Source organism: Bubalus kerabau, chromosome 19 (genome assembly GCF_029407905.1).
Source record: "Bubalus kerabau isolate K-KA32 ecotype Philippines breed swamp buffalo chromosome 19, PCC_UOA_SB_1v2, whole genome shotgun sequence".
Classification (NCBI taxonomy): Eukaryota; Metazoa; Chordata; class Mammalia; order Artiodactyla; family Bovidae; genus Bubalus; species Bubalus kerabau.
The window spans coordinates 70,853,010-70,867,591 of record NC_073642.1 but is presented as its reverse complement, the minus strand read 5'-3'; the positions used below and the strand labels follow the sequence as shown (position 1 = coordinate 70,867,591).

General features: G+C 49.2%; 1 pseudogene; it reads left to right on the top strand.

Annotated features, from left to right (window-relative positions):
* The first annotated feature begins 7,626 nt into the window (after window positions 1–7,626).
* LOC129633980 (immunoglobulin heavy variable 1-46-like) lies at window positions 7,627–12,294 on the top strand (annotated as a pseudogene).
* Window positions 12,295–14,582: the final 2,288 nt, after the last annotated feature.

Here is a 14,582-nt window from a genome sequence, read left to right as displayed (position 1 = left end):
ATTGAGTCACTCAACACACACACATTCCCTTGAGATCAATCCGGGTGATACCATCTTGCCTAAACATCTCTGAAGTCCACACCCCATTCTGAGCTTATGTCTGGATCATTCATAAGGGGAAATGCAGAGGTCCTCAGGTGGATTTGTCCATGGGGTCAACGTGGAGCCCACCACCATCTGTCCACTCTCCCATCACAATGACCATCACTGGCACAGGGAAAGGAAGCAGGAGCTGTGCTGGGCTCAGCCCTGAGGAAAGACCCAAGGACTGAGAGGATGAGGGACTGAGCTGAGATGGGCAAGGGGCAGGAGGTGGGAGCTGTCAGGACGGAGACTCTGGGCTCAGAAAGGGGGACCTGCCCTGGGATCTGGTTCCAAGCCATCTGATAGACATACTGCTTTACCACCCTTGCTTGCCAACCATGTAAATTCAGAAGGCACACATGGGGATCCTGAGATGACCAGGGTGAGTGTGACCACAGCCTGTCTGTATTCACAGGAAAAGAATTCCTGAATGCAAATTCCTCTTCAACCTCCAGGGTAAAATCCACCCCTGGGCTGTGGGAGCTCACCCTTCTCTGCTCACGCAGGATGGAAGTCTCAGTGAAGGCAGAGCTGTTGTGTAGAAGATGAGGCTTTGGGGTCTTCTCTGCCTGGTGACAGCTCCCCAAGGGAAGGTCAGGCATCAGGCATGCATCTGTGGGGGTAATTGTGACAGCAGGTGACTGACTGGGTTTGAATCTTCTTGTCCCCGAGTGTCCTGTCCCAGGTGAAAATGCAGGAGTCGGACCCAGAACTGGTGAAGCCCTTAGATCGTCTCCCTCACATGTGCTGTCTCTGGTTGCTCCATCACGTGGTTATGGTGGGAGCTGGCTCCACCAGGCCCCAGGGAAGGGGCTAGCGTGGATGGGAAGCACATACTATAATGGTGACACTTACCACAGCCCCTCCATCAAGAGCCACACCTCCATCTCCAGGGGCACGTCTAAGAACCAGTCCTCCCTGCAGCTGAGCTCTGTGACCACTGTGGACACAGCTGTGTATTATTGTGCAAGAGACACAGTGAGGGGACGGCAGTGTCAGCCCAGACACAGGCCACTCTCCAGGGGCTCCATGACCACCAGGGGGCTTGTGGGACACACTGAGCACAGGGCTGAGCCCAGGAGCAAGTGCCCTGGGCTTGGAGGGGATGCTCGGGAGAGCCTGTGCTTGCCTCTTCCTTCCCAGGACGCCACCAGAGACCCTCCTCTGTGTCCTAACGTCTCACTGCTGTGCTTTATGTCATCCTCGGCATACTGTGGGAATATGCATGTTTTTGCAGTTTTAATTTCCTGTTGAAGTAGGATGGATTTTATATATACACATTTAATACTCAAGAATTAAGCATAACTTTTTGGTTTACTTTTCTTCTCCTCAAAGGATCTCAGCATACCCCTGAGGCCCATCACCATTTTCCTGGTGAGTCTGAATCTTGAAATCTATGAATGTTCTGAGAAGACACAGGAGATTTTCAGTCGCTACAATTTTTGTTGTTTTTGTACATGTGGAAGGAAGAGACTCACTCTCCTTCTTTCACTGAAACTGCGAAAACAGGTAGAATTCTGCAGTGTCCAGTGTTATAGGTGCTAGCACAGAGAGCCCCAATACTGCATATATAGACATCCTCATTATTCAGATTCTGCATTTGCAAGTTCACCTACTTTCAGCTATTATTAGCATCATAAAACATATACCATCATTTCACGGTCATTAATGGACATTTACAATGTGGACTGCCTTTAAATCATCCAACACACACATATTTCTACTTGAGGGCAGTCAAGTCCATTCCCTCATGTTTCATCCAATCATGTAAATCAGTCTCCTTCGTGTTCGTCTACTGAAATATTTTCACATTTTGTGCTCCTTAGTTGACAGTTTCCATCTTTAAAATGACCCCGTGTGTAGTCCTCACGCACAGGCTAGTGTCTCTAAGCATCCATTGCTGCAAGCCAGCTTTAAATAGAAAATATCTCTCTCAGAAAGGTTCATTCAGGCAAGAATGGTATTTCTGGGCATGTGAGCTTGACATTGATGTCTCAAATATAAATATTATTTTTTAAGATGGGATTCAGATCTCAATCTTTGTTATTTGTGGTAGCCATGGAAACTTGGTTGAGTTCCAAATACTGATGGTAAAATGGAGATTTATGGACAAGAAGGAGATTGACTGGATGGAAGATGACCATGAGGAGACTTCAAGTTCAGGGGGTCCTGGCTAGACTGTCCCCCAAGGATTCTTGGTCAATAGACATCATGGAGATCAGAAACACCTGGGAGACAGCAGGTTTAATGAAATGACTCCAACATTGAGAATGATCAGAGGTCAAGGGTAAGCATGCTCACTAATTTGACTTAGGTGTGTTGATAAAACTAGGAAAGGATGGACACAGAAACCCACAGGTCAAGACCTCGTTGAGAAACAAATTTTAGTAAGCCAGAGCAAAATGTGGTCAAGGCGTCCTTGTCACCTTGGGATTCAGCATTCTTATCTTCATTGACCTAGTCCTCTGAAAGTCAGCTTTAATCCAAAGGAAGATGATCTCTCTGGTCCTTCCCCGTCCTGCTGGCATCTCTGAGCTGTGAGCATCCCCTGGGTCTGAGGAAGGTGAAGTGATGTAGTGACCTCTGTGAAGAGGTCTCATGCTTTCTCCTTCCCAGGTGCCCTGTCCCAGGTGCTGGGGCGGGAGTCGAACCAGGACTATTGGAGGCCCTCTCCTCACCTGGTCTGTCTGTGGATTCTGCATCACACAGAGTGCTGACTGCTGGGACTGGAGCCCTCAGTCTTAAGAGTCAGAGCTGCAGTGACGGGTGCTTTGGTCCCGGGAATAGCGCAGCATAGAGCATGTCTCTCCAGAAACCACTGTCCATCCACAGAGACATGTCCATCTAGCTCCATGAGGACCTAGGACACAACCCTGTGTTGCTGTCCCAGGAGGTCCAGGGAGAAGTCAGACCCAACCCACATAACCCTGCCTTCAGGGCTGCTCCAAGCATAGGGGATACCCACGTTCATCAGGAAACAAGAGGACACTTTTTTCGGCAGGACAGAAAATGTCATGATGGGGTTTTCTCTCAGAAGCTGGGGTCTTTCCACTGGAACATTCCCTCCCCTTCAAGCTCCTTCCACTGCCATCCCAGAGAGCTTTCCTGTTTCTGAACCTGGGATGTGATTTCATGGAGTCAGGCTGGTCTGTCTTTCCCCATCTGTCTTAGGACAGGCTGTTCAGAAATATTTCCTCAGGGGACATATTGGGTCACTACCTTCTGTTACTTGCTGTCAACTTTTTAATCATTAATTTTTCTACTTCACTTCGAGTCTGCTTTCCATTTTCAGATGGATTTCCAAATCCTCTCAGGCTGAAATTCTCCCCAGCTCTGTTAGATTCTGTGTCTTTCATTTGAATAGTGGGTAGTATTTGAAGTTGGTAATTGATGTCATAGACAACTGGAGTGAGTTTTTCCCCAAGAGGACACTTGAAAATGTCTGGACACCAGTTAGGCTGTATCCTAAGGGGTGTATTGTAGGTGGCTAGTTCTGCATTTGGTAGACAGATAAATGAGAGATGAAATAGAAATGAAGATAAAAGGAAGCAATGCAAACAATTGTATCCTAACAATGTGATTCAGTACAGACACTCCGTCCCGTCCGACTCTTTGCGACCTCATGAATCACAGCCTGCCCCACCTCCATGTTCATCACCAACTCCCAGAGATTACTCAAACTCATGTCCATCGAGTCGGTGATGCCATCCAGCCATCTCATCCTCTGTCGTCCCCTTCTCCTCCTGTCCCCAAGACCTCCCAGCATCAGAGTTTTGTTGTTCAGCCATGTCTCATGACTGTCTGATGGAACAAACACTACCTTTAGTTCATGGAACTTAGTGATTTTAAATCACTTTTGTACTAATGCATGCATGCTAGTCGCTTCAGTCATGCAGACCCTTTATGACCCAATGGACTGCAGCCCATTAGGCTCCTCTGTCCATGAAATTTTCCAGGAAATAATATTGGAGCAGGTTGCCATGCCCTCCTCCAGGGCATCTTCCAGACCCAGGGATCAAACCTGTGTCTCTTACATCTGCTTATTGGTAGGTGGGTTCCTTAGCACTAGCGCCATCCTTTGATAATTACGTGAGTCTCGTTCAGCAGAAATCACACAAAGACAAAGTGAACAGAGTAAACAGTGAGAAAGTGAAAGTTGCTCAGTTGTATCCAACTCTTTGCAACCCCACGGACTATACAGTCCATGGAATTCTCCAAGGAAGAATACCGGAGTGAGTAGCATTTCCCTTCTCCAGGGGATCTTCCCAAACCAGGGATCAAACCCAGGTCTCCCAAACTGCAGGCAGATTCTTCACCAGCTGAGCCACAAGGGAAGCCCAAGTATACTGGAGTGGGTAGCCTATCCCTTCTCCAGCAGATCTTCCAGTCCCAGGAATCGAATCCTATATTGCAGGATGATTCTTTACCACTGAGCTATCAGTTCAGTCACTCGGTAATGACTGACTCTTCACAACCCCATGGACTGCAGCATTTCAGGTCCCTGTCCATCTCCAACTGCCAGAACTTGCTCAAGCTTATGACCATCCAGTCGGTGAGGCCATCCAACCATCTCATCCTCTGTCTTCCCCTTTTCCTCCTGTCTTCAATCTTTCCCAGAATCAGGGTCTTTTCCATTGAGTCAGTTCTTCAAATCAAGTGCCCAATGTATTGGAGCTTCAGCTGCAGCATCGGTCCTTCCAATGAATATTCAGGACTGATCTCCTTTAGGATAGACTGGTTTGATCTCCTTGCAGTCCAAGGGGCTCTCAACAGTCTTCTCCAACACCACAGTTCAAAAGCATCAATACTTCAGCGCTCAGCTTTCTTTATGGTCCAACTCTCATATCCATACATGACCACTGGAAAATCCATAGCTTTACTAGGTGGAATTTGGCCAGCAAAATAAAGTCTCTGCTTTTTAATGCACTGTCTAGGATGGTCATAGCTTTTCTTCCAAGGAGCATGCTATCAGGGAAGCTTGAACCGATCTATCAGGGAAGCCTAAACAATAAGAAAAATCACAAGCCAATGAAACAAGGAGCCCAGATGTGGGTGGTCCCAGATTTGGGAAGTCAGCAGCTCGTGTACCTGGAGAGAATGAACAACCTTCCACATGGCACACCCACATGTCAGCCCCTCCCCCAGGGGACCCCATGCTGGGGTCCAGCCCCAGCAGGATCCAAGGGTACCCTCAGGATGGACGTTGTCCCCAAATGAATGACACGGGGAGGCCAAGCTTCGTTGAGCAAGGCCCGTAACTTTATTTTCAAAAGGAGCTTTTACACCCTAACTTGTACATAGAGGAAAATGAAAGATGCAAGGGAATGCAGAGTCAGCCTAAACACTCCAGCAGTTTTGCCCTTATCGAAACCAGGATTTTTTTCTGTATGCTTTTCCATAAATAAGGGTCTTATGTTATGTACATTATCTTCTGGCCTGGAAGCCTGTTGGCATTTTATGACCCTTTTTTGATAAAGGTTGATCAACCAGAAAACCTGTTTTCCCTTGAAGTGTTTTTTCTTTATATTTCTAATCTGTGTCAGCCTCAGAAAGTACTAAACAGAGTTACATTCTCAAGGAGCAAAGGTGCAGTGGGTCACAAGAAAGAAAGAACTTACTAGCTCAAAGGTCTGATGTGGTTAATACCAAGGCTACTACTTGTTTTTCTTACATTCCAACTACATTAACTAATGCACTCCCAGGTGCACAATGGATAAGGGATATAGGAACTTGGCAGCAAGCATTGGCCCAATAATGAAGCCCTTTACCAGTACTATTCTAATGATTTTTCACCCCTTAAAGGACTCTATGCTCATTAGGACTTTTAGAATGCTTAGTCTTCCTATGCCTTTCATGGTTGGGAAGTTGTGAACAATCATGTGCGTTAGTTGTAAGAGTATGGAAAAACCTGTCAAGCAAGCTAGAATGCCAACAAAGGGGTTAGAATAGAATATTCCTTTCATGCCCAGGAGACTTATCAACTTAGAGCCCTAAGTTGATTTTCTCCAGAGAAAGGTGGTCAGGGATGCTGTTGCTGCTGAGTTGTTTCAGTCGTGTCTGACTCTGTGCGACCCCATATATGCCAGCCCATCAGGCTCCCCCGTCCCTGGGATTCTCAAGCAAGAACACTGGAGTGGGTTGCCATTTCCTTCTCCAATGCATGAAAGTGAAAGTAAACATGAAGTCGCTCAGTCGTGTCCGGCCCTCAGCGACCCCATGGACTGCAGCCTACCAGGCTCCTCCATCCATGGGATTTTCCAGGCAAGAGTACTGGAGTGGGGTGCCATTGCCTTCTCCGGCTAATATCAGAAGAGAGTTGAAAGGCATAATATAGTAAACAGTAGACAGACAGACTTTGGTTTCGGGGTAGATGCTCAAGGAGGTCCAAGGAATCCCTCGAGTCCTGATCCGCCTTGGCCTGTCAGGTCTTCTCCGCATGACCCTTGTCATGGGTGGGATCTCCCACGGTGGCTCCTGGCAACCCCCCTCATGGACAGACGTGATGACTGCATTCCCTGGTCACACGGGGACATGGAAAGGGGCTTGGAGAAGGGGGACGGCTTCTCTGAAATTACCTCAGGAACCTGGAATCCCCGAGAGGTGCTTTGTCCTGACTTCTGACTACAATTGGGTCCCCAAGGACGTAACAATCTCCTCGCCGTGGTGCTTTCTGAATTCCAGCCTCTTGGAAGAGCTTCGGAATCTGAGCCTAAAATAAGTGCCCTGCTGTGTCCTTCATCCCTGTCTCTCTATGATGGTCAAGTCTGTCCAGGCTCCTCTGACTCTTAGTGACATTCGGTTCCTTCTTCGACTCCCAGGTCAAGGACAACCTCAGCTGGTATCTGCTGGTTCCTGCATCAAGAGGTAGTGTGTGTGGAACTGTCATTTCCATCATTAAAGCAAGGAAATTCTCAACACCAAAACTTTCCCTGGACCTAACACAGTCCTAACATTGCAGGGGAATCCCCCAGCACAAAACCAGAGAGGTGGGCAATCCACAGTCCAGGTGAGATCTGCCCATGGATGCAAAGATTCAGGAGGAGCACCTTCAGGGTAATTACTACCAATTCCTGCAGGACCAGCAACAACCACTGTGAGGATGAGAGATCCTGGGCCCACACTCCATGGTTTGTGGGATATAACTCCAGAAACATCCAGGTCTTCAAGATGAGTGTTCATATTTATCCCTTCAGGACACCTGTCAGACGAGGGGAAGGCCAACACTGAGAAATGTTAACACCTACCCAGGAGGTTCATCAGGTAGATCCTCATGGAACAGCTCTTCCCCCAGCTTCTCCAAGGAGGTGAACAGAAATTCTTGTCTACTGCAGACCTACAGAGGGGGCAGATCTCACGGCGAAGAGAGGGAACTGGACCAGTACACTGCAGCCCAGGAGGGAGTAGAACATGGATGGGCCGATACTGGAGACCCTGGCGATGCTCACAGCCCAGACCCAGCTCCACTGAGTCGTGGGTGTTCAACCTCAAAACTGCAGGAAACCCCTACCCACATGTGACACCCAGGGACCATGCAGAGCTATGATGTGCAGCCTCTTTGAGGAGGGGAACAAGTGTGCAGAGACCACAGCCAGGCAACATCCAGAGGGCAGGGCGCTGTGGCTCTGGTACCCACAGCTGGAGACAGGCTCAGAGCACCTCACTGCTGGCCTCAGACCTGCTCTCTCCTGCCTGATCGACATGGCCAGTATCCCTCTCCTGCTCTTGGGTATCTGACATGCTCAAGAATATTTATGAAAGTTCCATCAGAGACTCAGAACAGGGGGTATGCAGGCTTGTCACAGGGTCCTGCTGGAGGAGACATGGCTGACTCAGCAGTGGGTCTGTTTCCCCACTGACGCCAGGTCCTGATGTCCTTGGGCAGGGGGTCAGGAGGGACAGTGAGAAGCAGGATGGAGTCTGAGGATGGATGCACCCTGAGGCTGTCCTGCTGAAGAGATGTCCTGCCAGGGGACACACACATGGCTGACCTAGCTTCTCTGCAGGGTGCTGTTGTGGCAACCCACTCCAGTGTTCCTGCCCAGAGAATCCCATGGACAGAGGAGTCTGGTGGGCTACAGTCCGTGGGGTCTCAAAGGGTCAGACACGACTGAGGTGACTGAGCATGCTCACTGCCCCATTCCCTGGGTGAGCACGCCCTCAGGGCAGCCCCACCAGAGTCAGCTGACAAGGGCTCTGCCTCGTCTTCCTCCAGTGTCTCAGGTGTCTCCTCTCACAGGTGTGGGCACTAGGAGCCCCTCAGGTGTTTGTGCTGTGAGTTGTCTGGGGCGACTGCACTGGTTTTCAACAAGGGGGCTCATCTGGACCTTCTTATGGGGCCCCTGCAGGATCCAGGTGCTGCAGGAACAGGTGAGCCCAGGAGTAAACGGTAGGTGGAGTGGGCATCGAGCCCCATGCTTCTGCGTGCAGCTATCCTGTGACATGATGTGAGCCCACGGGGGGCTCCAGGAGGTGAAGGGACCCCACGTCCTCGAGAGCCTCTGAACTCACTGTGAGTGTCAACTGCATCAGTGCACCTGCAGCCCCAGGGCAGCGACGTCCAGGTGTTCTCACAAACTCCTTCCTTGGGGTCTCTCTACAGAGTGCGTGCCTTATTGAGGCTATTTCTAGAGAAGATTAAAAGAAAATGCTGTCTCTAGAAGAATACTCTGAAGATGGAACAGAGCCATTTAATACCAGACCAGAAACACTGCTAGGACTGCCCTGTAAGCCCAGGCAGGGGGTGCCCAGGACCCCAGTACAGGGCTGCTGCACAGGAGCATGTGGGGAGGGGTCCAGGAGTCTCAGAGATGGAGTCTTCTCTTTTCACTGAAAACAATAACTAGCAGGACAAGGACTGGTGATGTTTAACTTTGGGGCCTGTTGGGAATACACAGCTCAATGAGGCCATGAGAATTACAGGTATATATGTCTGTGAGTGTGTGTATGAGTGTGTGTAAGTGTGCATGTGAGTGTGTGGGTGCATATGTGTGTGCATGTTTGTGTATGTGTTTGTATGAGTGAGTGTGTGTATGTGTGTGCATGTGAGTGTGTGTATGTAAGTATGAGGGTGTGTATGTGTGCATCTGAGTATGTGAATGTGTGTGATTGGGTTTGAGTGTGTATGTGTGAGTGTAACAGAGAAGGCAATGGCAGCCCAGTCCAGTACTCTTGCTTGGAAAATCCTATGGACAGAGGAGACTATAGGCTGCAGTCCATGGGGTCACGAAGAGTCAGATATGACTGAGCTACTTCACTTTCACTTTTCACTTTCATACATTGAAGAAGTAAATGGCAACCCACTCCAGTGTTTGTGCCTGGAGAATCCCAGGGACACCAGAGCCTGATAGGCTGCCTTCTATGGAGTCACACAGAGTCAGACACAACTGAAGCAACTTAGCAGCAGCAGCAGTGTGAGTGTTAAAGTGTGTGTGAATATGTGTGTCTGTGTGAATGTGTACATGTATGTGCTTGTGTTTGAGTGTGTTTGTGTCTGTATGTGTGTGAGTGCATGTCTCTGTGTGACAGGTGTGTGTGTGACAAGTATGTGTGTGTGATAGGTGTGTGTGTGTGCAACAGGTGTGTCTGTGTGAGACAGGTGTGTGTGTGACAGATGTGTGTGCTTGTGTTTGTGTGTGACAGGATGAGTATGCATATCTCTGTGTGACATGTGTGTGTTTGTGTGACAGATTGTGTGTGTGTGAGAGACAGGGGTGTGTGTGTGAAATGTGTGTGTGTGTGTGTGACAGGTGTGTATGTGTGTGTTTAACATGTGTGTGTGCAGGTGCGTGTGTGACAGGTGTGTGTGTGCTTCTGTTTCTGTGTATGTGCATGTGACAGGTGTGAGTGTGCATGTCTCTGTGTGACAGGTGTGTGTGTATATGACAGGTGTGTGTGTGTGGCAGGTGTGTGTGTGACAGGTGTGTGTGTGTTTCTGTATGTCTGTGTGACACTGTGTGTGTGTCATGTGTGTATGTGTGTGAGTGACAGGTGTGTGTGTTTGTGTGAATACCCAGTGGTTGCTGACTTTGGTGAAACACACTGATTAGAGGTGAAGATGTCTCTGGCACTAAAGGCTGGTTCACGATGGGGACGGTGTCCTCTGGGGTGGGTCCCTCAGTGGAAGGGCTCTGTGTACACAGGGGTCAAGGACCTGGCAGGACACACACCCACTGAGCGTGATCATGGGTCATAAGACTACTCCTTCCTAATATCGCCCATGTATTGAGTGTGAAGTTTTCAGCCTCAGAACATGCAGGTGACCTGAGGTGTCCTAGGTTAAATACGGATATTCTGAGCCCTGAGAACATCACCCAGAGCAACACCGGCTCTGCACAGTAGTCCTGGGAGCACAGCCCTCACCAGGGACTGGAGCCAGACAGTCCTCCTCCTGGTGGCCTTGGCTCCAGGTCAGGGTCATCCCGGTGCTGTGGTGAAGGAAGGGACAGGGTCCAGTCAAGGGGGTTCATGCACTTCTGTCCCCTGTCCACAGGTGTGCACTCCCAGGTGCAGCTGGTGCAGTTGGGGCTGAGCTGAGGAAACCTGGGGCATCAGTGAAGGTGTCCTGCAAGGCTTCTGGATACACCTTCACCGACTACATGCACTGGGTGCAATAGGCCCCTCAACAAGGGCTTGAACGGATGGACAGATTGACAGCAAAGATGGCGGAACAAAGTATGCACAGAAGTTCCAGGGCAGAGTCATGTTGGTTGAAGACACGTCCACCAGCATCACCTACATGAAGCTGAGCAGTCTGAGGTCTGAGGACACGGCTGTTTATTACTGTGTGAGACACACAGTGTGAAAACCCACATCCTGAGGGTGTCAGAAACCCTGAGGGGCAGGGCAGCTGTGCTGGGGCTGATGATGACAGGGATGATTGGGTTGGGGTCCTGAGAAAAGTGGGTACAAGCATGTGTTCACTGTTACAGGAGTGTGTTCACTGTCAGAATTTGTGTTCATCATCAAAGGAGTTGGGTGTTCACTCTCAGAGGACTGTGTTCCATCAGAGGAGTGTGTTCACTTGTACAGGAGTGTGTTCCCTATCTATGGAGTGTGTTTGCTGTTACAGGATTGTGTTCACTGTTAGAAGAATATGTTCATTTTTAGAGTGTGTTCCCTGTCAGAGGAGTGATTTCAATGTCAGAGGAGTCTGTTCACTTTTATAGGAATGTTTTCCATACAATAGATACTCTCTCAGAGGAGTGTGTTCCATACATAAACACCCTGTCAGAGGAGTGTGTTGTGTACAATACATACTCTGTTAGAGGACTGTGTTCCATACATTACTCGTTCTGTTAGAGAGTGTGTTCCATACAATAAGCACTGTGTCAGGAGTGTGTTCCATACAGAAAAGATTCTGTAAGCAAAATATCAGCACTGGGGGGGAAGCATCAGTGCACTCTACAGACATGAGCCACTTTGAGGTCTCTGTGTGGACCTGAGTCTTTGCCTCAGAGCCATGGCTCCATCCCACGTGAAGTCCAGCTTCATCTCCATGCAGATGTGTTAAGTCGTCTGCAGGTGGTTGAGCCTTTTGCAGCCTCGCCCAGGAGTGAACAAAAACACCTTTTGCTCTATGTCATGTCCAGGACCTGGTATGTTGGGATCTGGGTTCCATCCATTATAACTGTGCAGTGGTACCTCACAATCCTTTAAGCATGCAGTCCCTGATGGCTTGTGATGTGGAAGGTCTTTCCAAGTGCTCACGTGTCAGCTGTCCATCTTTGGAGGCAAGTTCAGACTTCACCCATTTTTCACTGGGTCGCTTACCTTCTGCTGTTCAGTTATGAGTGTCCATGTGCATTCACAGCACAAAGATCTTACCAAATATGCTATTTATAAGTGTATCTTTCCAGCCTGTGGCTTGCCATTAGATTCCCTTAACAGTGAGTTCAGAAAACAAGTGTTTTTCATTGTGATGCTCTCCAATTTATCAGTTTTCCCCCCATGGATCATGCTATTGGTCTTATGTCTAAAAATTGGTGGCAAATTTATGGCACCCAGAAGTTTTCCAAGTGCAACCCCGCCCCTCCCTCAACAGATGGGGCTGAAGAGGTGGGAAAATCAGGAATATGGAAGAATCCTAGATCCATTGACAGGTTTGTCCTGTGTGTGTGTGTATGGGTGTTCAGTTGAGTCTGACTCATTCAGACCCCATGGACTGCAGCCCACCAGGCTTCTGTGTCCGTGGGACTTTTCCAGGCAAGAGTACTGGAGGGGGTTGCCATTTCCTCCCTCAGAGGATCTTCCCCACCCAGGGATTGAACCCGTGTTTCCCACGTCTCTTGTGTCTCCTACATTAGCAAGCAGATTCTTTACCACTGCACCACTTGGGAAGCTCTGTCCTAACTATAGTATTCGTCTTTCCAGAACAGCCTATAAATGAAGTCACACAATATGTAGGCCTTTAAGACTGCTTTCTTTCACTTCGCCATATGCATTTAAGGTTCATTCACACCAGCCATGGACAGTCCAGAAAGGAAATTAAGAAAGTATTCCATTTAAAACTGCATCTAAAAGAATTAAATGCCTAGCAATAAATTTAACCAAGCAGAGGAGAGACATGTGCACTGAAAACTACAAAACCTAAGACAAAACATAAAACACAGAAAAAATGAGACTCCATGCGTGTTCAGTTGTAGCTAACCTTTCAGATGCCCTGGACTGTAGCCCGCCAGGCTTCTCTGTCCATGGGATTTTTCAGGCAAGAACACTGGAGTGGGTTGCCATTTCCTCAGGCGGGGCATCTTCCTGACCCAGGGACCCTATTTCTCCTGACAGTCTTGACTGCAGCCGAGGCCCCGTGGAGCCTCCCCTCCTGCGTCTCCTGCACTGACGGGCGGGGTCTTTGCCGCGCACGTCACCTGGTGCTCACACATCTGAGCTCACAAATGGAACAGCTTCTCCACATTGTAGGACAGCAAGGCTTCCCGAGTCACTAACATGACCAGTGAGGAGCAGAAAGCCACTGAGTAAGAGGGCAGGGTTTCCCTTAGGGCTGATGGGAGCCCTCAGGACCCAGAGCGAGGAGGTGGCTGCTCAACTGTTCGGTGTCAAATGGTTAGTTTCATGACATGTGACGTTTCCATCCACTAAAAAGAAAAGATTCCTAGATGACCCTTCAGGGTTCCATAGCTTGTTCTTCTATTCTTCCCATGCACGTGTGGACCACGGGCGGCCCACTCTTCCTCTGGGAAAGGACACCCTGCTTGCCTCCAGTTCCAGCAGTCATGGATGAGGCTGCTCCAGCCGTTCGTGTGCAGTCCCGTGTGGACGTGTTTCGGTTCACTCAGAGGCACTAGAAGCATGCTTGCCGATCTCAGGAGAAACCTGCTGATATTGCTCAGTTGCTAAGTCGGCTCTGTGAACTGCAGCACACAGGGCCGCTTGTCCTCCACTGCTACTGCTAAATCACTTCAGTCGTGTCCGACTCTGTCCGACCCCATAGACAGCAGCCCAGCAGGCTCCCCCATCCCTGGGATTCTACAGGCAAAAACACAGGAGTGGGTTACCAATTCCTTCTCCAATGCATGAAAGTAAAAACTGAAATTGAAGTCACTCAGTTGTGTCTGACTCCTAGCGACCCCATGGACTGAATCCCACCAGGCTCCTCCATCCATGGGATTTTCCAGGCAAGAGTATTGGAGAGGGTTGCCATTGCCTTCTCCAGCTACCTCCTGGAGTTTGCTCAAACTCAGGTCCATTGAGTTGGTGATGCTATCTAACCACCTCATTCTCTGCCAACCCCTTCTCCTTCTGGCCTCAATCTTTCTCAGGATCTGGATCTTTTCCAATGAGTCAGCTCTTCACATCAGGTGGCTAAAGTAGCAGAGCTTCAGCATCATTCCTTCCAATGAATACCAGGGTTGATTTCCTTTAGGATTGACTGGTTTGATATCCCTGCTGTCCAAGACACTCTCAAGAGTCTTCTCCAGCAGCACAGTTTGAAAGCATCAATTCTTTGGTGCTCAGCCTTCTTTGTGGAAAATGGTAACCCACTCCAGAGTTCTTCCAAGATAACTTCACAAATAGTATGAAAAGGGTAAAACTGTGTTACCTTTCTTCGAAACTGCCACACTGCCTGCCGAGGTGACTGGATCAACCTTCTTTCCACCAACAATGATGAGCTTTTCCATTGTCCTCCTCACTGAACAGTGGGCATTGCAAGACTGGTGGGTTTTAGCCATTCTAACAGTATGGCTAAACAGTGGCCCTGCGAGTGAGGAGAGCTCTTAGGGAGGGTCTGGATTTTCTCTGGTCCTGATGCTCTCAAACATCTCTCCTCCATACCTGTGGAGATGGACCCTCTCTCTCCTGAAAATCCACTGCACTGTGACCTTCACAGAAGGGGAGTGGTCCCACAGAAAGCACAGGTCTCGTTACAAGCACCGGGTTCCAGACCCCCGGCCCACCACAGAAGGTCTGTCTCACACACACCAGAATGGGCCGAGAGGCCCTCCCAGCCCCAAGGGCCCCTCCGTGATGCTCACAGGTCAAGC